The 22,556-nt window shown below is 41.2% G+C and overlaps 1 protein-coding gene across 3 annotated transcripts in view; it reads left to right on the top strand.

Annotated features, from left to right (window-relative positions):
* Positions 1-7,731: 7,731 nt before the first annotated feature.
* LOC147893478 (uncharacterized) overlaps positions 7,732-22,556 on the top strand; it is a 32,481-nt gene continuing 17,656 nt past the window's right edge. For all 3 annotated transcript variants that reach the window (XR_015542249.1, XR_015542250.1, XM_087386270.1), the window contains exon 1: positions 7,732-7,819. The gene's annotated coding sequence lies outside the window, so the exon portion shown is untranslated. The remainder of the gene's footprint in view (positions 7,820-22,556) is intronic.

Here is a 22,556-nt window from a genome sequence, read left to right as displayed (position 1 = left end):
GGCAGCCTCTTTATTGATTTAATGGGTGTGTGCTTTACAAGATTTGGAGTAATAGGTAAGGATATGTTTATTTAGATCTATGTTTAGAGTGTGACTTGTATATATGAGTATATTAGAAGCTTGTGTTCTCATGAATGCTCTATCTCATGAGAAAAAGGATGTGTACTTAAAAATTTCCAAGGATTTTGGAAGTATAGTAACGTTTTCTTATTGAAATTTATCGAATTTTGAGTGGCACTCATTCATCACTTGAATTATCTACTAGTACATTTTCACTTAAAATAAAATATGCAGAATTGATTGACTGGAAGTTGAGTGCCTCATCCCCTAAAGTTCTTTTTACTATTATAGATTTTAAATTAACTTGGTTAGGGCCATCTCTGACCCCTTTGTTTTCATTTAAATTTAATAGAGGAGGCAGTATACATATAAGAGTGTCATGATCTTCTTAAGTAGATGGAAAAGTAGTTACCAACGAGGGAAGGTAGGAACAAGATACATTGGTAAATTTGATGGTAGTCTCATTTCATTCTAGTGTTGTTACGGGATTTTATTTTTGATATTCTCTTGCTATGGAAATTATTTTATTTTACTCAAGTGTGACTATGGCAAAGTATTCCATAGTAGCACATCGGACGAAGCGAGGGTCCTAGTGGATGATTTGTGGGGTTTAGTTGGGGACGGCTAACTACCTCTGTTTTTGCTAGGCTAGATGGTTAGTATTGTGGGTGATTCCAAGTTAACACTAATGTCACTAGTGTTACTAGTGTCATTGCAATCGGTTGCAAGGTGTGTATTTTGATGTCTGTATATTAAGCGTACAATTGTGTTGGGATTAGTTGGTGTGATGATTCATCAATTGATTGTAACAGCTAACATAATTGGCAGCTTGAGTACAGATGATGAGTTGGATAATGAGGAACAGAGATGGTGAATGTGATTTGGATTGATTGAAGTATCTAATGGCTGTCAAAGACCATGGGCTATATTGTAAAGTAATGAATTTTAAGCCGTGGACTAATTTATTTTAATTAATTGTGGATGAGGGCATATTAAGCCTTGTGATATTTTAAGCTTGTGGAGCTATGTTGACAAATCCCTCTATAAATGAACAAGGGATGCTTTTGGATGTACTATTATTGGCTCTTTGCTTTTTAGAATTACAACTATAAATACTCTAGATGGGAAGTAAGAGCCACCATCTAGGGGGGCAAATTGGACCCCATGTAGTGTCGCTCTCTCTTCCTCTTCTCTCCCACTTGTTTCCTTGTTCTTGGTTTCTATGGTTTTGGTAAATCTTGAATTTGTGAGCATGTTTGATTTCAATTTTCACAACAAGTGTAATTAGAGTAAGCTGATCTATTGATTTTATATGCTTCGTGTAAGTTAGGTAGTTGTTTTTATATGCTTGAAGTGGTTTGTGCTTATAAGTGTTTAATGATTCTTTTTTACCTTTTGATTTTTACTTTGAAATTCAAGTAATTTTTTCTTGCATAGTTGGCTCTTGTGATGGCATTTCTTGTATAGTTTTGAATGAATTAATTTGTGGTCATGGTTTCTGCCATGAAGTAACCCTCAGCCGCCTATCCTCCCCTATGTAACCAAGCCACTTTATCTTTTCCCAATGAGCATGAAGATTGGCGCATCGTGATAATTGAAGTTTATGGAGTGTTGAGGCATGTTGTCATCTCTACTAGTGTCTGCGCATTCTTATGTTAGCTTTCGTATGTGAGCATAATTAGTGGCAACTCATGCTATTGTGAATATTCATCATCTGTAGCTCTAGCTTTGGGTTTTTTCCCCTTGCATGGCCATTGAATGCTTTGCAATGAGCTGGTAGGCTCTTAGCTCTTACTTCATGATTGATGGAGTTCTTCTTGCTAGCAGCCGTGGGGTGGTGTGCTTCATTCAAGCTACTACTTCTCTCTGCCTAGTTGTCGTGCTTCACCTAGTGGAAAGTGCAATCAGCTAGATGCTATCGGTTATGCTGCTGACTTTATGACCCTCTCTACTGTGTTTAGTTTCCTTGACGTTGAGAAAGAGTGGATGTGAGCTTTCTTTGTGGTTTAGACTAGTGTTGCTTTGGCAGTCACCTTTCTTATTGCCTGAGTCGCTTCTAAGTTTAGGTCTTGCCTTCCTATGTGAGCCTCAGTCGTGATGAATTCCTCACATTCAAGCTTCTGGTACTAGCCTGTCTCAATGGCATTTGGAGGACGTTCCTTTTTTGTGAAGCTTTCACTCGCGTCCACCCCGTCTCTAAGTTCTTATAACAATAGTTTAGGTTTTGTTCTTGTCTCAGGCTTTTGTCTCAGGCTTACATCGTTATTGCTCTTCAAGTCATCTTCAAGTTAGGCTTGTGGTGCTTCCTGCTTAGACTTTGATCCAAGCCCCTCAGTTGTGCTGTGTCCAAGCCACCAAGCAAAGTGTGCTGCTATTTCTTCTGTCGTGTATTCTTCAAGCTAGCAATGCTCACCCACTTCTCGGTCTCTCGGTATCGACTCATCGAGCATCCTTAGCTATTGTCAACCAAGCTACACCCTCCTAGCTTCAGCCTTCTACAGGCTCTATTTGGCTTCTTCAGGTGTCTCTCTGATCAAAGAGAATACTCTTCTATACTCATAAACCCCTTTGATATTTCGTGTGCTTATCCTTCTCCTAGCCAGTACCTTGTATTCTTCAAAGACAACTGAGATAGTAATGTTCTTGAGCTCATTTCTCTGCTCATTTCTCCTTCGTGGAACTTTGAAGGGCTAACTCCTCTATGATGCTTTGAGCCGGCTTCATAAACATATTTCCAGGGCAGTCCATTTGATCCGTAGAAGCTGATAAGTCCCTGGTTTTGTTCTATGTTCATCATAAAGGTGCTTCTTTGAGGTTGTGTACGTGTGTTTTAGTGGGCTTTGATTCATAGTAAGGAGTAGCAGTCGGCCTCTGAGTATGGTTCTCTGGGTGTGTAGTGAGCCTGGGGATAAATATTAGGGCATATGGTTTGTCGTTTTCTATGTGCGAGACTCGTGCGATCGGCACCAAAAAACGACAAATTTACTCAGATCAAAAGATTGTAAGTGGTGGGGTTTGAACCCACGACCATGAACTTTTGCTTGTAAGCCTCTACACTACACTACTGCATGCTTGCATGCAGGAGATGATAGTCAGATGTTTATAATCATATGTCTATAAACACATGTCTATAATCGTAGCTCCGGTGTCGTGAAAATCCACCGGCTTGCATGGGTCCTGCCTCCACCCACCTTAGACAAACTATATACCCCGAAATCTATCCTAAGGCGTGTAGTGATCGACCTGTCTGGTTTTGAGTATCTGGCTCTAGTATAGCGGTCCTCTGGACCATGTTCATCACTAGTAAAGGCAAGGTACTTTGGCTCTGGCTTTGTTGTCATTTGGAGCATTTTGCATTGTAGAAGATTGAGCAAGGTGGTAAAGAGTGGTAGTCATGGGTGATAGTCTATCGGGGTTGACAGTGTGTTCACGAGACCTACTTTTCATGAGCCTCAGTTTGCTTGTGTTGTCGGGGTTGAGCCTCCACACACACAAACACACACGTGCGTGTGTGTACACACACATGTATGTATGTAATATTATGAGAGAGAGAGAGAGAGAGAGAGAGAGAGAGAGAGAGAGAGAGAGAGAGAGAGAGAGAGAGAGAGAGAGAGAGAGAGAGAGAGAGAGAGAGAGAGAGAGAAAGAGAGAGAGAGAGAGTTTAAAGAATAAAATAAGCTTTTGGAAAATATATAGAAAAGATAATAACCATCAAAGTAATCTATACATCTATTAGCAAAGGTGGCTAAAAAATAATAGCCATCAAAGTAATCTAAAGTTATATTCATTTGTATATTGGTTAGCTATAAATCTCACCTCAAATAAGGCTCCTTTTTTATATGTAAACTCTAAGATCTAGGTGGTTGTATGTTTCATACTCAAATTTTCTATAATTTTGGTGTGGATGTAAAATGTTCATGCCATGGGTATGTGCCCTTAAATATAAAATTTAATAAGCTCAAATAAGATATGGCTTGTGTAATTCCATGTAAACATATTATAATTAGCATAGGCATGCATTTTTCCTATTTGGATTAAAATTAAACTTACTCATTTTATAGATTCTAAGGTCATGTTTTGATGCATATAATAAGCCTTAATACATTTTATTGAAGGTGCACCAACTTTAGTTTAGCATCAAGGCTTTCCTTACAAACATAGAAAATGCATTATAAGTGTTTAATGCATATAATAAGCCTAAATACATCTTGTGAGAGGAGTACCAAGATTAGCATCAAGTTTTATTCATGTATTGCAAACATAGACAATTAATGCAAATTTACCACATTAAAGGATTTTTATAGTGGCTTTCTATTTTGTTTGTGCCCATGTTGCATATAACTACATGTTATCCTACCACTCAAGTCAAGAGTATCTTGTTCAATTATCTATTTATAGAAGGGCAATCTCTTGTTCAATGTGCATCCTAGGTTCCTAGATTTCTAAGCGCATTGGTTCATACTCCCACTTCCTCATGAGGTGCTCTCTTCTTGCTCATCCTAGGAATGAAACAAAGAAGATTGATGAAGAAATGGAAGTATGATTATGAATAGAATAGAGACAAATAGGGTTTGCAAGAGTGCCAAAGGTTGAAATATTAAAACAAGCAATATTTTATACTACTTGTAATAAATTATAGACTTTTGAATTCTTTACATTTGCATGGACTTTAAATTAACTGCTTGTCTTAGGTCTCTTCTTCATTCACCGTCCAACTTCCTCTTTCTCAAGCTTCATTTTTGGTGATCCACTATTTGTTTGCTATTAGTATCTTTGCCAAACATCACATCCTTGCATTTATTGTTTCCATCATTCATTGTTGTGAGTTGGTTTGAACTGCTCCCATCACTGGCTTCTCTCGTACAAACCACTACATTCCCTAGCATGATTGCCAAAATTTTGATGCCAAATTATTGTCTTACTTATCAGTGCTTTGGTTCATCCCGTTGTGCCTCATCCTTTGCTTTTGCTCTAGGTGTGTAGTGTAGACTACCATTTCTAAGTGACCCGGTGATGGTTTACTTTGCAGCAATAAGTGCAAGGGTAGTTAGCGGTCTATGCACCCCATTATCCAAGATGTTGCCATCTATCCTCAAGAAGAATCTCTTGTTGAGGCCCTTTAAAACTACAAATTACACATACATTATGTTGTTTTATTTTTATGCTAGCATCATGAGACAAAGGCTTAAATTTTATTCTATAAACATTTTGGATTTCATGTAGCATCATAAAACAAGGCCTTCCTATGTGTAATGTTACATTGTAATCTTTTAAACTTGGCATGTTACGTTGCTAAAAATAGTTGGCATTAATAAAGACAAGGAAATTTAAGAGCTACAAAGATCAAAATGTCAATAATGTAAAGACTGTATGTATCACACTATCTATGAGATCTATCTATCACTATCTATATATATATATATATATATAGAGAGAGAGAGAGAGAGAGAGAGAGAGAGAGAGAGAGAGAGATCGCTTGATCAAAACGTCAATAATGTAAAGAATTAGACTAGAAAAGAGGTATGTAAAGTTAGCCTAGAAAAGACTAATGTTGAGTGACACTATGTATAATGATATTAAATTGTATGAGGATAATAATGATTTAAAAAAAACATGAAGGATCTATTCCTATGTGGATACTTCTAGACACAATGAACTTGAAGAATCTATTCCAATGTGGATACTTCTAGGCACAATGATCAAAAACCTACATGAAGAATCTATTCCAATGTGGATACTTCTCAATGCAATGAACATGAGAAAGGGAAATTCATCTTGTGCTTATGTTGCACTTTTCTTTCCAAAAAGTGCACACATGCATGTTGCTATGCATGAATTAGACACGTTAAAATGTAGAGGCCTTTATGTAGATATTGAAGATGGAGATTTTTGCTAATGCTATGATTTATGATGGAAATTGTGTGTGCGTGTGTGTCATAGATAGATAGATCTTACACACACACACACACACACGTAGTACGTACATATATGTATACATACATCCATGCATGCATGCACACATACATACATATGTACATGTATGTGTACATGCATGCATGAATACATACATATATGTATCGATGTATATATGTATGCATGCTTGTATGTGTGCATGTATGTATGTTTGTATGTATGTATGTATGCACGTATGGTATCTACATATGTAGGTTTGTATGTGTGTATGTATGTATGCATGCACGTATGGTACCTATATATGGTGCATACGGGTGCACGCAAGCAATGGGGGGGGGAGAGAGAGAGAGAGAGAGAGAGAGAGTATCTAGGGGTCAACATTCCTTTATCTTAGGTGTAGGAACATGCATTGAGAGCTCAAAATGTGTTTTATAAGACGCTTGCAAAAAGTTATTCTAACATCTTTTCTAGTTTCTACACATTGGATACACAAACATACATGATGATCTCACGTGAGACTATATTACTTTAGTTGAAATGAGACACACGTTAGGCTAGAGACAAACAACATATCACATCTTGTAGGCTTTACTAGTTCATTGTCCATTGACATTTATTTGTCCAACAAGATTCTTTTCAAATAAAGTCTTTAAAGGACACATACATCTTTGCAAATAGGACAAATAATACATGTCATCTTAGAGAAGTGATAGGAGATTTCCTAAACATAAATCCACCCATCAAGCCCAATTTGTTGAAAACATCTTGAAGATGCTAATGTATTGATGTGTGTGTAGATTTGTCACCAAACTCCGAGATAAATTCAAAGGGGGGGATGAGGCCAAGTGGTAGGAGGAGAAGGTAGCAGAGGACTTTAAGCATAGTGGTCCAATCTTTTTTCTTTTTGATAGGACCAAAGTTCTTTCATAACTTAAGGCAAATGACAATCGAGTACATGCTTATTTAACAAGCTCACATGTGGTTTATTTACGTGAAAGAGAGACCTTACTCCCTTTTTAGGTTGAAGTTTAGTACCATCATGTCTATGTCTAAGCGATCTTTTTCCATAACACTTATGATCACAAGTGAGGTACTAGTGTTATAATTCCTTATTTAGTCAAAAAACCAACCACCTTTTATACATTGAGTGAGAAATATTGAACGATTGTAGGATCTTCCTTATGAGCACAACCTTTAAGGTAGTGGTAGTGGAAATGCTTTGAGCTTTGCTAATTCTTTAATGACTCAGCTCTACTCCCACACGATTTGTTTATGGTGAGCTACTTGGTGTTATAATGCATGCCTGTGCTTTTCAGTGCACAGAGTGATTGAGTACAACCTAGTGCTCGAAGAAAATAATTTTGTCAACAAATCACAAAATCTGGGTTTCAAAATTTTTGAAGCAAACTTTTCGAGCCAAAATATAACTAAACTGCGAGAAATCTTGCAGATTTTACAAAACCGAGAGAGTAATATTCACAAGTGAAAAAACGAGAATATGGTATGGCTCAGTGTATGTAGTTTACAGGGTGTTGGTGAACACTGGTACAAACTTCTTGTTTTCACGTGCAAGGCAAGGCGGTGGAGTGCTAGTGGGATCGACCACAACGAGTGAGATGGTAAAGGGGGAAGAGGAAAAAGGGTGGAAGAGGGGGGATTACGTGGAGGGGTGGAGGGGATGACACGTGGAAAGGCGGTCCAGCTAAGGAAAAAAGCAGTTGCTTGTAAAACTCGCATGATTTGCCCGTTTACTTAATACCTACTTTAATATTTGATCAGACACTTCTGTATTTTCTTCCTCACCATCGCCATAGCCATCTTTCCAGATCGCTTCCTCTTCTCCCAGGTACCTCTTCCTTCCCTTTCCCTTTCTTTCTATCCCCTCCCTTTCCTTTCTTCCTTCGCCTTCCACCACCTCCTCCTCTCGCCAAATCGCCCCCAAGCAATCTCGCACCCCACTACCCCAAAAACTAGAAGATTAGAACAGCTGTACCACTGACCTAGGAAAACAGCAGTTCAAGGCGCCAGTCCATAAATAAGCATAATACGAGGGTGATAAGATTCCATAACGCAATAAGGAAGTGTGATATGCTTTAGAGCTGAGCTTTTATTGTCGACGTGTGTTTCTGTTTTTTAGCTCCTATCGCACCCTTTAAAGTTTAATGTAAAATCTAATAGCTGTGCCGCCAGATTGAGGTGTTTGTATTCAATTTGTGTCGATGCTGGAGGTCTTAATGGATTTGACTTCACAAAACAGCAAATTCTGGATTTATTATAGGCAATGACTTTCTTAAAAATGCACGCTTCCAGTAAGTTTTCCGATCAAAGATGGATTGTTTTAAGTGTCGATGCACAGTGCTTCTGCAACCTTAACACTGGACTGGCAGTGTGAGACATTGCCTGAACCTGGGAATGTTACGTATGAACTCAACCTGAAATGTGAAGGGTCCCTCTGTTGGATGATAGTTCACTCAACAGCACATCTTTGAGTCATTTTGAGTAACGTGCTTGCAAGGTAGCTTTCCTATCCCTCACACATTCACGGTTCAACTGACTGAGTGGAGAAGGGTAAATGACTTTCTACTTGAAAGTATAGTGAGTGAAACTGCTTAAGATAGAACACCTTCTATACACACACACACACACACACACACACACGCACGCGTGCACGCAAGCTTTCATTCCATTTATTTTATGCATCAAGCAAGGGTAGAGCACCCATCACTTGTGCACGAAGGTCCACTGCCCATGATTTTCCACATATTGCAAGTCTGCATCGAGAGACACGCTACAACAGGACCAGATTTGCAGCCATTGAGCCACAAATAGAACTTAAAAGGGCTGCACACAAAAGCCTCACGGGACACTGGCACAAACCCTAGGAGTCTCTAGCCTTTAAGCATCGCTTTAGTCTGATATTCGTCCTCTAATTCAATCATGCAACCCCATATACCAAGCCATTGCCATCATCGCGAGCCTCCTCCTTACATGACAAAAGTCAAGATACAAGCTTCCGTGAACTCTCCAGCTTGAAGCATCAATGCCAATGTGAGGGGTCGGGGCCAAGTCCCGTTGAGCAATGGCTTCCATTACCCATGTTTAAAAAATGGGGAGAGGGAGAGCTCAATGGCTTCCATTACCATGTTTAAAAAATGGGGATAGGGAGAGCAGCTACGTAGGGCGGAAGCTCATGACCATAAAGGGGAGGAAGCAAGCCATGGATACAGAAACATGTACATTTTTTCTTACTTTTAAGTTCTCTCTATCATTACACGAGCCAGGTACAATTTTTAAAGCCTCATGGCTTCCTTAGTTTGACATCCTCCCTTACACTATCCTATCGATTCTAGTTACTCACAATCACTCACATCCAGTCAATAGTCACACTCAATCTCATGTCTTGGAGCACTTACCCATGCGCACAAACACAGTCACACAAATGCACATCACCAAGCTTCTCGATTTCTCATAGCAGTGAAATCATATCTTGTAGATGGGTGTGTTCTTTGAGTATGCGTGTGCATAGACGTTCCTATCATTGAGATCTTGAGGGTTAGGCTCTAGCAAGCCAGCCTCGACATAATGATGTGATGGTGATCATACCCTTAGTAAGGGTTGTTACAGCCAATGAATGTAGCAATCATGAAATGAGTAGTAGTTATAATGGGGGTCATTAATGAAAGATAGTACATTGAACCATTTACTTTTGTGAATGTAAGTTAAAAAGGGCTAAACTAGTATGTTACTAGGTTATTATTAGCAGGCACCAAACTAGTACGTTACTAGGTTATTATCACCAAGCTTCTTGATTTCTCATAGCAGTGAAATCATATCTTGTAGATGTGTGTGTTCTTTGAGTATGCGTGTGCATAGACGTTCCTATCATTGAGATCTTGAGGGTTAGGCTCTAGCAAGCCAGCCTCCACATAATGGGTGATCATACCCTTAGTAGGGGTTGTTACAGCCAATGAATGTAACAATCATGAAATGAGTAGTAGATATAATGAGAGTCATTATTGAAAGATAGTACATTGAACCATTTACTTTAGTGAATGTAAGTTAAAAAAGGGCTAAACTAGTATGTTACTAGGTTATTAGTAGCAGGGCTGTAGTTGGATGTAATTAGGACTGCCATGTGTCAAGTATTGCAGGTCTATTATTTCATCCAATATTGTCACTGAGATCACTGACACGGCTGACTAATCTGAGGCTGCTTCACGTTTTTTATAACTGATTCAGCTCATCTTTATGATTCTCACCTGGCTTGTTGGCTGGTATGTGTTGGGGTGTGCAGTCCACACACCTCTTGTCTCCCAAGTAAGAGTGATTTGTTTACTTTTACTGCAGTATTTCACATTGTATTCGTTGTTCTTGCTGTTAATTCCATTACTTCTTTACTATTAGGCAAATATTTATCTAGTGTAGACTGAGCTAAAGAAAGAACCACCCTGTACAAGTTTAGTCCTGTTTCAGTTAGAGCTGTCCTAGGTTCCATCCTTTGAGATGGTATCAGAGCACTTATTTGGGAATTTCTTCTTGGAAACTTGTGAATTTCTCCAAACATACAGCCTTCTGTCTCTAAACAGTTGCATAAAAAAATAGTCATTATATAGTTGCAGATTTGCTGAATCGAGTTTCTCTTTTTCGAAGTTGTAAAGAACAGATTGTTGTTGCTGTCTGGACTCTGGAAACAGTGACAATGTACCGGCATCTTCCCTCAGGATTGGAGTGCCTTAGGAATTTTATGCAAACCAAAGAATAGCAACTCTCTTTTGGCTATTTTGTACATAGACTAGTTGGCAACATATAGTCTGAGTTCCACTAGTTCAGTGGTCAAAATTTTACCACTGTTTGGTGTCAAGTTTGGAAGGTTTTGAGTGGAGTTTCCTCGATACCTTGGTTTTCCATCTCCAAGGTATCTCCTTTTGGAATCAAGAATGCCTGGACAAGGGAGAGATCCCATCTTGACCCATTAATCTGGTTAGAGCACTGAGAGGTTTCATATCATCTCATAAACAACGCTGCCAATTACATGCCTATCCCTATTTAAAGGGGATGTCCTATTCTGATGTATTTCATTTAACATTTCATCTCAACCTTAATCTAGATGCCCAACCTTGATCTATTTCATTTAACATTTCATCTCTCAATAAGGAGGATCTTGCATGGCTTATTTGCTGGTGTTGTTGGAGTGCCATACGTCCCCTCTTCAAAGCAAGAGTGATCTGGTTACTTTATGTGACTTCTCATTTATAATTTATTATGATTTTTCTGTTAATTCTAGTACTTTTTGACTATTGGGCAAAGATTATTCCAGTGTAGGAAAGGATCAGGCTTTACTAGTTTAGTTTTGTCTCAGTTAGAGCTGTTCTAGTCGAGTTCTGTTTCAATGGACTTTACCTAGGAGCAGTGAACCATGGGCTAGACTTATGGCTAGAAACTAGCATTGGGATGGGCATTAAATAGAAATTTATATGAAAAAGATCCTCAGGGAACAAGTACAGGGGTACCCACATTGAGGGTTGGTATAATTAGCCCATGGGGCTAGTTGGTGTGTGAGGTGGCATCCACTTTGCATTCCAAAGTCTTCCTCAACGTGAGAGAATTAGAAATCAAGTAGGGCTCCCATAGACACTTGTTAACTTAACAAATCCCTTCAACAGTGAAGGCTAGTATGAAGCGGTTGATTAACCAAAGCCAACTGATACACCAAATCAATCTGTAGCTCCCTCGTCTGAGATTAGAACAATGCAGTCGTGCAAAGGCGAATCACTGCTCACAACCCGAACAGTAAAAATCCTGCATATGGTGCCTGGTATTTCTTTCCAGAGCCTTACCTTCACGTGTGTTGATCCCTTTTCCCTAGAAGCTCCATACACAATTTAGCATCTTGCCAAGTGTATTCTCATGCTTCTCCTCATAGGGTACTCTCATACCCCTCTAAAGGTATTACTATGAAATGCTATGCATATTAATATTAATTGCCTCTAGGCAGTTAACAACCTATAGCCAATAAAATCCATGCATAAGGAAATCTTAAGAACTCCTAGTGCTCTTAGACCCGTCATCAAGCATCTTGACAGAACCATACCTTTGCCCATTAGTTTGGCCCTATAACCCGCAAACCAAAAACCAAAGCAATATGTGCATCAGTATACACAACCAGATTACATCAAACTACTTATGGTCTCTCTAAAGACTTCTGTCAACCGATCCATCCAAGGTCGTGTTGCATTCAAACTAGAACGTAACATTCCTTCCCTTTCGTAAATGAACATCCTTTTTGGGAATGCTCTCCGGATTCCTACGCAGCATCAGTTAGAGAAAGCCAATGCCAAGTAACCAACACTGTAGATATATTTTAAGCCCATGCCAAGCAACCAGCACTGTAGATATCTTCTAGTTTCAAAGCATCAATTCTCTGTGGTCCAAGATTCTTGTTGGTGTATGTCCTGCATTATCCTCTAGGATGTGTAACGTAACAATTCTGTCAATTTAGAGAATCAGTTGGTTGTAAGAATGGTTTAACAAAGAAACATGAACATTGGATGCATCTTACAACCTTGTGGTAATTCTAGTCTATTGGTTATCTTGCCTCTTTTTCTTCACTTCATCCAGTCCACAATATCGGGGTGACAACCTACTGGGCAATGCCATGCAACTAAGGACTTAGCACATGAAGGAATCTTGAGAAAACTCTCTCTCCATCAAATCCTCTGAAAGTTATATTTTCATTTGCATAGTTTTTTCCCTATCCATGGGAAATACTCTGAAAGTTATATTTTCATTCGCATAGTTATTCCTCTATCCATGGTTTGACAGATGTAATGCTTTAGCCAGTGCTAGCACGGCCCCATCTCCGCATCTGGATTATGTAATCCCTGGCACGTCACGTGGATGAATGTTTTCTATGATTATAGGCAAATTCTAGTAATGGTAACCACTTGCTTCATGTAGGTTGTCTTAATTAAACGTATGCTCTTAGCATATCCTCAAGAGTCTGGCTGACTCTCTCGATTTGACCATCCGTATCAAGACGGTCCCCACTACTCATTCCGAGATTAGTCCTAAGTGCATCAAATACTCCATCCAGAAACGAGTAAATCTCATATCTCTATTTGATATTATGGATCTTGGTAACATGTAGATGAAATATGTTGGAGGTCAATGTCCCCACCTGTGAGCTCCCATATGAGGAGGACAGAGGGGGCATTGGACCATGTGAGCCCCCATATGAGGAGGACAGAGGGGGCATTGGACCATGAGGGGGTGGTGATTTGAGGAGGACAGAGGGGGCATTGGACCATATGAGGAGGACAGAGGGGGCATTGGACCATGAGGGGGTGGTGATTTGAGGGGGGCTGTATGGGCTGCAGGATGCACAGCAGCAGCAGCAAGCAAATGGGCCAAGGGAGACCCTATTATTGGCCTGCCCTTGGCTGGTTGGCCCAGCCAACCAAGGGCTGGTCAGTCCAGGCAACCAGGCTGGTCGGCCAGCCAACCAACAGGTCTGCCCACTTAGGGCAGAACCGATCAGCAGGTCGGTCAATCCAAGGGGGTAGCCAGCCCTTATATAAAGCCCCTCTCTCCACTCATTTTAGCATCAGCCACTGAAGCCTTTCTAGTACGAAGACTTTGTATAAACGAATGCTCAAGTATGTGTGGGTGTGTGGATTTGTATGTGTGAGAGCATATTTTTATACTATGGTCTACCCTCACTGTCGGGTGCTGATGACGTCGGTGGGGATGTCTCAGTAGCTAGTCCTTGCTATGCGTGATGGAGTTTAGGGTTTTCAACCTTATGAGTGACTATCATGAGATTGAAACTGCACTATGTTGTGTTTTAAGAGGATGAGTTTGGGAATGTTCTTGGATTCATCTAGGTATATGCTTCTGCCGTATTAGCGGAGATGCAAATTTCACCTTGTGAAGTTTTTGTCCATGTTGCAGCTTGCTGGTATTGCGATAATTCTATCTTAAATGGTGCGTTGCCCTATCAGCTAGATTTAGATGCTCGTTTGGGAGAGACTAAAATGAAATCGTTTAGACTTCACAAGCGGTTGTAGCTTAAATGAAGAGATTTTGGACTACTTTTTGATTAGCCTTCTCCTTTAGTGCTAGCCTTCATAATGGCTGAGTCTACCCTTCACCTCCGGAGTGTTGACAGAAACTCAATACAAAGACTTTGTATAAACGGATGCTTAAGTACTATGGTCTACCCCCACTGTTGGGCACTGATGACGTCAATGGGGATGTCATAGTAGCTAGTCCCTGCTATGTGTGATGGAGCTTATGGTTTTCAACCTTATGAGTGACTATCATGAGATTGAAACTGCACTATGTTGTGTTTTAAGAGGATGAGTTTGGGAATGTTCCTGGATTGATCTAGGTATATTAGCCACTGAACTGAAGCCTTTCTAGGCAGCGCAAAGCAAGTGTTAGCCTACAAGAGTCCTCATTCTTGCCCAGCCCCTTGCTGGTTGTCTTGTGCTCATGTTTGAGCTTGTTTTTGGTGGAGTAATAAGATCTGAGTTCTCTCCCTTTCTCTCTCTTGTATACAATGTCTATTCTCTACTGTTTGAGTGAGGTATTCATGAGTGTGCTGCATCATTGAGTCTGAGAGACGGAGCTGATCCTACATATGGTGTGAGGATTGAATGATTCTTTCCTCCATTTCCAATGTGGTATCAGAGCCAAAGCTGCAGCTATAGGTCTCCACTTCGAAGGAAGGAGGCCCCCTACACGAAGGCGACTCCGATCGAACTCAGGTTTGACAAGAGTTCTGTAATTTTTTATAGTGAGAGTTATTTGCAGATTTGCTGTGTGTTGTTGTAGCAAGTGTTGGAGATAAGTGCACACTAAGTACTATTTCCTAGTCTACATTAGTCTAAGTCTAAGTCTAAGTCTAAGTCTAGGCTTTATGTCTTGAGTGTGTGCCATGTGGCACTTCTACAATTATCCCATAAACACTCTTGCTTTATGTCTTGTACTTTGGCCCATATATTCAATGGGTCACATCATTCTAATCTATCAGTCTAGCTTGTGTCTTGTCTACACTCTTCTCAAGGTATTTCTAGTCTTTCAGTCTTGTTATTTCATTTCCAGTTTCTAGTTCTAGTTCTAGTTCTTGCTTCCATATTCCAACATGGTATCAGAGCATGTAGATCCCCTCTCCTCTCCTCTCACTCTGCTGCAGCCATAGCTTCATCTTCTCCTTTCAGCTTATCTCTCTCTCCGCCTGCTGCTCCTGTTGGCCACTATATCTGAACCGCCCCCCCCTTCTACACATCTGCCTCTTCATCTCAGCCTCAGGCCGCTGTCCATGCTGCACCTGTCTGCCCCACCAATGATGCGAGCACCTCTCCATTTTCTGCGCTGGAGCTGCTCCTGTTTACTCTAGATCTGCGCTCCAGATCTGTGCTCCAGATCTGCGCAGCTCAGCCACAGATCTGAGCGCCAGATCTGTTGTCACGCCAGATCTGCGCAACATCTCCTGTCACTGACAGATCTGCACCCGCTCCTGCTGTTGTACCTGATATCCGTACAGTGCCGCCCGTACTTTCGTACATAATCCGTATGCCGCCGTCCGTACGCCGTACTTTGCTCGTCGTCCGTACGCCGCTGTCCGTACTCCGTACTCTGTCCGCCGTCCGTACAGCAGTCCGTACAGTCCGTACGACTGTACGGAATCCGTACCTGCACAGGCTGAAGACTTCTTCGACTTCATCTGCACGAAGATCTGCATCCCTTTTTCATCTCTATCTCTGCCCGGGATTGAGGTACTAAGCTTTGCCTCTTTCAGTTTGCTGAACAGTCTCCTTTTTTTGCTGGTTCCTCCTACTTCGATGGGCTGTCATATGCTATGGCCCTGACAAAGTGGTGAGAGAACCGGCTTCTGGGATCTCTTCCTCTCATTTATTTTCTGCAATATTGTAAGGGAATAGACACTGCCCTTGCATCCTAGCAAGAGGTAAGACCTTCCCACATGGCATCTTCCTCTCATTCTCTCATATCTATCGACAAATTCAATGGGTCCAACTTTCATACTTGGCAGATCAAAATCAAGTGCTATCTTATGAAAGAAGGCCTTTGGGACATTGTTCACCGTGATGCTCCCGAAGGTCCATCTGAGCAAGTTGTTGCTGCCAAGAACGACAAAGCCTATGCTATCATATTGCTCGGCCTTGGAGATGATTACATTCATCACATCTCCGACATACAGTCTGCTCCTCAAACATGGATCACTTTGGACACTCTTTTTGGAGCCCGATCTAAAAACTCTAAGATTGCACTTATGATCTCATTCTTTGATCTACATATGCAGGAAGGAGCTACTATAGCCTCTCATGTCAATTATCTTCGCAGTCTTATGGTTCAGCTTGCGTCAGTCAAGTCTCCCATCTCCGAAGATATTGCTATTGCTGTGCTTCTCAAAAGCTTACCCAACTCCTATGCTACTCTTGTCACTGCCTTCAAGTATCATAATAATCCTTCTCTTGAGGGTATCATCAATGCTCTCCAAGAGGAAGAAAGAACTCAACAACGCAAGGTAACTGACACTGCATTTTTAGCAAAGAAAGGAAGTTCTAAGGTAAGAAAGCCTTGCACCCATTGTGGCAAAACTAATCATGTGGAGAAGGACTGTTTCAAGGCTCATCCATGCACCATTTGTGGCCGTGATAATCACCGGGAGAGGGACTGCTACTCCAAAACCTCTTCATCAGCTCCTGCATCTACCTCAGCCCATGTTGCTGCAACATCTCCATTAGCTGATCCTGCTGTTCCTTCCTTACATGATGAGAAGTGGGCTTTCTGATTACTTCTATGTTTTGTCTACCACCTTGACCACCGATGATGTAGGTCAAGGGGTTCTAGTGTCTTGGTCTATCTATTTGACTACAGTCAGTCTTCTGTCTATCTAGTCTTGTGTGTCTGTCTATCTGTCTATCAATCTGACTGTGTTTTGTTTTAGATCCATCTTGTCCTTACCCTTGTGGACCCATATGAGGATATCACTTGAGGAGGGGTGTCTCAGGATCATTTGTCTGTCATGTTTTCTCTCTCTCAATCTATCAATCTGTCTTCTAGTCTTGTCTTTCTGTCTTACTCCTAGTGTCCACTTAAGGAGGGTGTTGGAGATAAGTGCACACTAAGTACTATTTCCTAGTCTACATTAGTCTAAGTCTAAGTCTAAGTCTAAGTCTAGTCTTTATGTCTTGAGTGTGTGCCATGTGGCACTTCTACAATTATCCCATAAACACTCTTGCTTTATGTCTTGTACTTTGGCCCATATATTCAATGGGTCACATCATTCTAATCTATCAGTCTAGCTTGTGTCTTGTCTGCACTCTTCTCAAGGTATTTCTAGTCTTTCAGTCTTGTTATTTCATTTCCAGTTTCTAGTTCTAGTTCTAGTTCTTGCTTCCATATTCCAACAGCAAGATGCCAAACTCTACAACCTCTTCAGCCACTGCTCTTCCTTCCTCCTCCACTCATATTCCTTCTTTCACTATACGGGAACAGAAGCAAAGCCGGAGGACCAAGTTATGGCAAAGGGAGGATTCTTGTACCTGTAGATGCGGATGCATGGGAGGATAAAGGTGCCAAGCCCTTGTGTTGATCTTAGGGACGACGGTAGATTCAGTTATTCGTCATATCTAGATGGCAGATGCGTCAATAGAGGCGTGGGCCACCTTGGAGGATCTATATGAGACAGGCAACACGTCTCGTATTCTGACTCTTTAACTTTAGCTCTTCAACATGGGCATAGATGAGGGAGATCTGTTCATGATGACCTGATGAAAGTCGAAGTGGTGAGAGATCAACTTGCCTCAATTGGTCAAAAGGTGGATTCAAGTTAGTTGGCAATGCTGACACTTGGCATGCTACCTAGAAGCTTCAAGGGTTTTGTCACAATAGTCATAGTAGGAGAGAGAAACAACCCTCTTACTTTTGAAGAGCACCCTTATTGCTGCAGGAGGAGGCTCAGGAGAAGCTATACAACAAAGAGGTCGACAAAGCACTTCTACCAAAAGACAAGACTGGGACTCCAAAGGCAACAAGGCTGAAGATGCAGAGGAGAAGAAAGAGATCAAGTGCTTCTACTGTGAGAAACTCGGCCATTATGCAAAGGATTGTAGGAAGAAAAAGGCAGACTTGAAGCAGAAGCGAGAGTCCAAGAACAGCTTCAGCCAGTGTCAAAACCGACCATCTCTCATTTTAGGATTTTCGGTTCTAATGCCTTCGTACATGGGACTAGACAAAGTTGAATTCCATCTGCAGAAGGTGTATCTTCGTCGAGTATAGTGAAGAATCCAAGGCATACCGTTTCTTTGACCTGGTGAAACGACAGATTGAGGAGACAGAGCCCCAACCAGAAGAGGAGATACAACAAGTTCCCATTGCATCCCCACCCAAGCTGACTATTGAAGAAGTGAAGAGTCCGAGGAATCAGAAGCAGAGGCAGATGCATCAGACCCACCTCCGAAGCCAATTTTCTCAGAAAAGAAGTTACCAAAGTTGTATCTGAGAACCTTCCAAGACTCTCGGGTCACGGGCATCCTCGAGTCTAGTTTTGGAGTTCTGAGGTCTTGGCGCAATATGTCTACTTCCTCTGCAAATTTCACTATGGTGGCTCATATCGATGAGCCTAGATCCTTTGAGGAGGCAAAGGGATATTCCAGAGTGGCAGGTTGCAAAGATTGATGCTATTCTGAAGAATGAGACCTGGGACTTGGTGGACAAACCCTACAACCGGAAGGTAATTGGTACCAAGTGGGTGTATAAACTTAAGCTCAATTCTGATGGTAGCTTGGACAAGTACAAAGCTAGGCTGGTAGTAGAAGGGTACGCTTAGGCGGAAAGTCTCGACTTCAATGAGACGTTTGCTTCGACAACTCGAATGGTGACTATTGGGACTGCTATAGCCTTCGCCACCCATCATGGATGGCCGATATTCCAAATGGATGTAAAATCAACTTTCTTGAGCGGGACCTTGGAGGAGGAGGTATACGTGGAGTAGCCACGGGGCTTTAAGGTTCAGGTTCTGCTTCCAAGGTATGCAAATTAAAGAAAGCATTGTACAGGTTGTGGTACTAGTGGATTGACGAATTCTTTTCCAAGATTGGGTTGGCTCGAAGTCCTTCTGATGCCAATCTTTCTCTCATCAGAGGGGGGGGAGAGGCGGGTATTGATCCTGGGATGATCTGATACTTACAGGAGACCACAGGAAAAAGATCTCTACTATCAAAAAGCTTCCGATGGAGGAGTTTGAAATGACAGATCTAGGATCTCTCGATTATTTTCTTGGGATTGAGGTCAAGCAGAGCCAGGGCAGCATATTCATCTTGCAAGAGAAATATTGTTGGGAGTTACTCAAACGGTTTCAAATGGAGGATTGCAAGTTTGCGATGACACTCATGGAGGTTGGGCTGAAACTGAGTGTACATGATTCATGTTAGCTGGTGGATGCTAGTATCGGAGGATGGTGGGCAGCCTGCTATACCTAACCAACACCAGGCCAGATATCTCCTATGCTATAGGGCTGCATTGTTAAGGGAAAATCATTGGAAGGCAGGTTTACAGGTGCTGAGATAGTTGAAGGGTACATGTACCTACCGCATCACATACACCACGGGGGCGGAGTTGAGTGGTTTCTGTGATCTAGGTTGGCCAGGTGACGTGGATTCTAGGCGATTGACCAGGAGCTATTGTTTTGTGCTTGCATCAGGTGCCATCTCATGGCTAAGCAAGAAACAACCCTCGGTTGCCCTTTAATCTACAGAGGCGAAGTACAAAGCTGTGTGCACAGCAGCATGTGAGACATTGTGGCTCAGATGGATTCTGGAGGATATGGACGTGTTTCAGAGGAAGGTGATGGTGGTTATGTGCACCAACCAGAGTTGAGGTATGCTTGAGTGTGCTGCATCATTGAGTGTGAGAGACGGGGCTGATCCTATTCCACATACGATGTGAGGATTGAGGGATTCTTTCCTCTATTTCCAACAAAATACGCTACTAATAAACAAATCTGCTGCTTGAGCAGCACTAACTCGCCCTCGGTTGCCCTTTAATCTATAGAGGCGAAGTACAAAGCTGCGTGCACAGCAGCGTGTGAGACATTGTGGCTTAGATGTATTCTGGAGGATATGGACGTGTTTCAGAGGAAGGTGATGGTGGTTATGTGCACCAACCAGAGTTGAGGTATTCTTGAGTGTACTGCATCATTGAGTGTGAGAGACGCGGCTGATCCTATTCCACATACGATGTGAGGATTGAGGGATTCTTTCCTCTATTTCCAACAAAATACGCTACTAATAAACAAATCTGCTGCTTGAGCAGCACTAACTCGCTCTTCTTTCGGAATAAGGTTAGCCATCTTGGTAAGACGATCAATTACCATCATATCTTGCATGTATGGCCTTCCCTAGGTGCGAGCCCATTAACCACCTTGTGTGAATCACAGTAGCCTTAGGCTAATGGCTCTCGACATACTGGTCCACCCTTGATTTTCTTTGATCTCAATCATTAGAGCACTCTCTAATATAATGCTTTATGTACAACAACACTTCAACAACTTTATAATCCTTCCCTCTTCGGTACCAAAATTTCATAAAGAATTCTTGCATGAGTTGTGCCCATTTAGCTTGGCAGTCACTCAAATCTAGCTGTTTACAAAAATACTTCAGAGTATCATGGTGAACATCGACTTTAAATTTTGAACCATATAAATAATGCTTCCATGCTTTCAAAGCATGAATAACGATTTACAACTCTTGTTTATGAGTTGGGCAATTCCGTTGAGAGGGAGAAAGCTGCTTACTTTCAAAGGCAAGTGACCTTCCCTCTTGGAGTAAAACTGCTCCTATTGCATTACCACTTGCGTCGGTTTCTAGGAAAAACAATACTTGAGGATCAACAATCTTTAACATAGGTCCTCAAGCAATTGCTTTCTTTACTGTGTCTAAGGTTAACTCAGTTAGTGGTGAGATAATATCAGAATACATTCTAATAGGCCTTCTATAAAACTGAATAAAACCTAAGAATGACCGCAAAGCTATCACATACCGAGGCCCTAGCCACACTAAAATGGCAGCCACATTTTTTGGATCCATTTTCAACCCCCTCAAGAGTTATAATTAACCCCAAGTATTCTCACTTGACTGTACATAGTGCAGTCTCGTTTTTGTTATGAAAGAGACTAGCTTGTCCCAAGGTACTGAACACTGTTCTTAAGTGTTCCCTATGTTCAACAATGCTTTTGCTATAACTCGAATGTCATCAATAAGATGTACTATGAACTTTCTAATATATGGACGTTGTAAATCATTCATCAAACAAGGCGAATGGATTCGATCAGATGACTCTTCATTAATCAATGTGCAAGTCTTTCGAAAACAAGTTTTCAACAGGAAGCTTAGTTACAACACGCATTCCTCAGAATCCTGTAACCACCAAGACATACCGTATGCCTTCTGTTACTCAGCAGCGACTTGTGGAATTGAATTGGATTCTTACCACCAGGGATTCTGTTAAGGCTTGGCATCTGTAACCAGCAAGGCATACCATACCCTTCTGTTACTCCGCAAAGACTCAATGGGATTGGATTCTAATCTATCTAAGTATTCTCTTTCTTGAATACTCCTCATATATTCTTATTCTATGGTGCTTTAATCTCAAATTTTTAAAGCTTAATATCTAAGGAACTTAGGACCTCCTTTAAGACTTTACTACTGGCTGTTAGTAAGTTCATTTAAGCTGTAGGTACTCTTTATTTAGTCGTATCCTTTTTTCATGAAGGTGTAAAAACGTACTGATTCATAAGAATGGATGCTTTTCAATAAATTCTTTAGAAATATTTTCATCAGATTAAGATAGCATTCATTGCCTTGATTAGCAAAACTCGAGCTTTTAGCTTTGAAAACTTTGAACGACTGATAATATTGAGGATCCAGTCTTAGTTATGACTTTCATAAAGTCACCAATGATTTTATCTTTTATCTACTGTAGCTATACCCCGCGATATATCTAGAAACCAAGCTTGACTCTTATGACAATTTCCAAATCGTCCATCTCTAAAGCTTTGAAGTTCTCATCATTAGGATAGTGAGGTCTTTATCGGCCACCTGTGACTTTACTTCTAGCTAGAGGATGACATGTCTAAGTAAGGTGGTATGCATCAAATGAAGATAGCTCCACTTCCACCTCCAGCCGCAGTTGGCATAGCAGTTCCAAGCTCCTTCAGGTCCAGAGGGAGCCTGAGGCCATGGGCCAGTAGCAGCCCTCAGTCCTTCAGCAACAGGTGAAGCCCCCATAGCTTCTACAGTGACCCTTCTCTGATGGGAACAGTTCCCTACAATTAACTGTTAGTCTCATCCTTTCAGCCTCAGCATAGCCCTTTAGTGGGGACCAACATGTATGCCCTCTTCATTGAGGGATGGGCAGTTGTACCCCTTCGTATTCTGGTGATTGCCTGGTCCCAAGAGTAAAGACAGAAGTCAGCACAAACATGAGTGTCTATGATGTGTTATCTTTTATGCATCTCTCTCTCTCTCTCTATATATATATATATATATATATTATAG

Source organism: Dipteris shenzhenensis, chromosome 15, assembly GCF_047967505.1.
Source record: "Dipteris shenzhenensis isolate YYH24624 ecotype China chromosome 15, Dip_SZ_1.0, whole genome shotgun sequence".
NCBI lineage: Eukaryota > Viridiplantae > Streptophyta > Polypodiopsida > Gleicheniales > Dipteridaceae > Dipteris > Dipteris shenzhenensis.
Note: the sequence above shows the minus strand (reverse complement) of the source record. Positions and strands in the feature narration are given on the sequence as shown.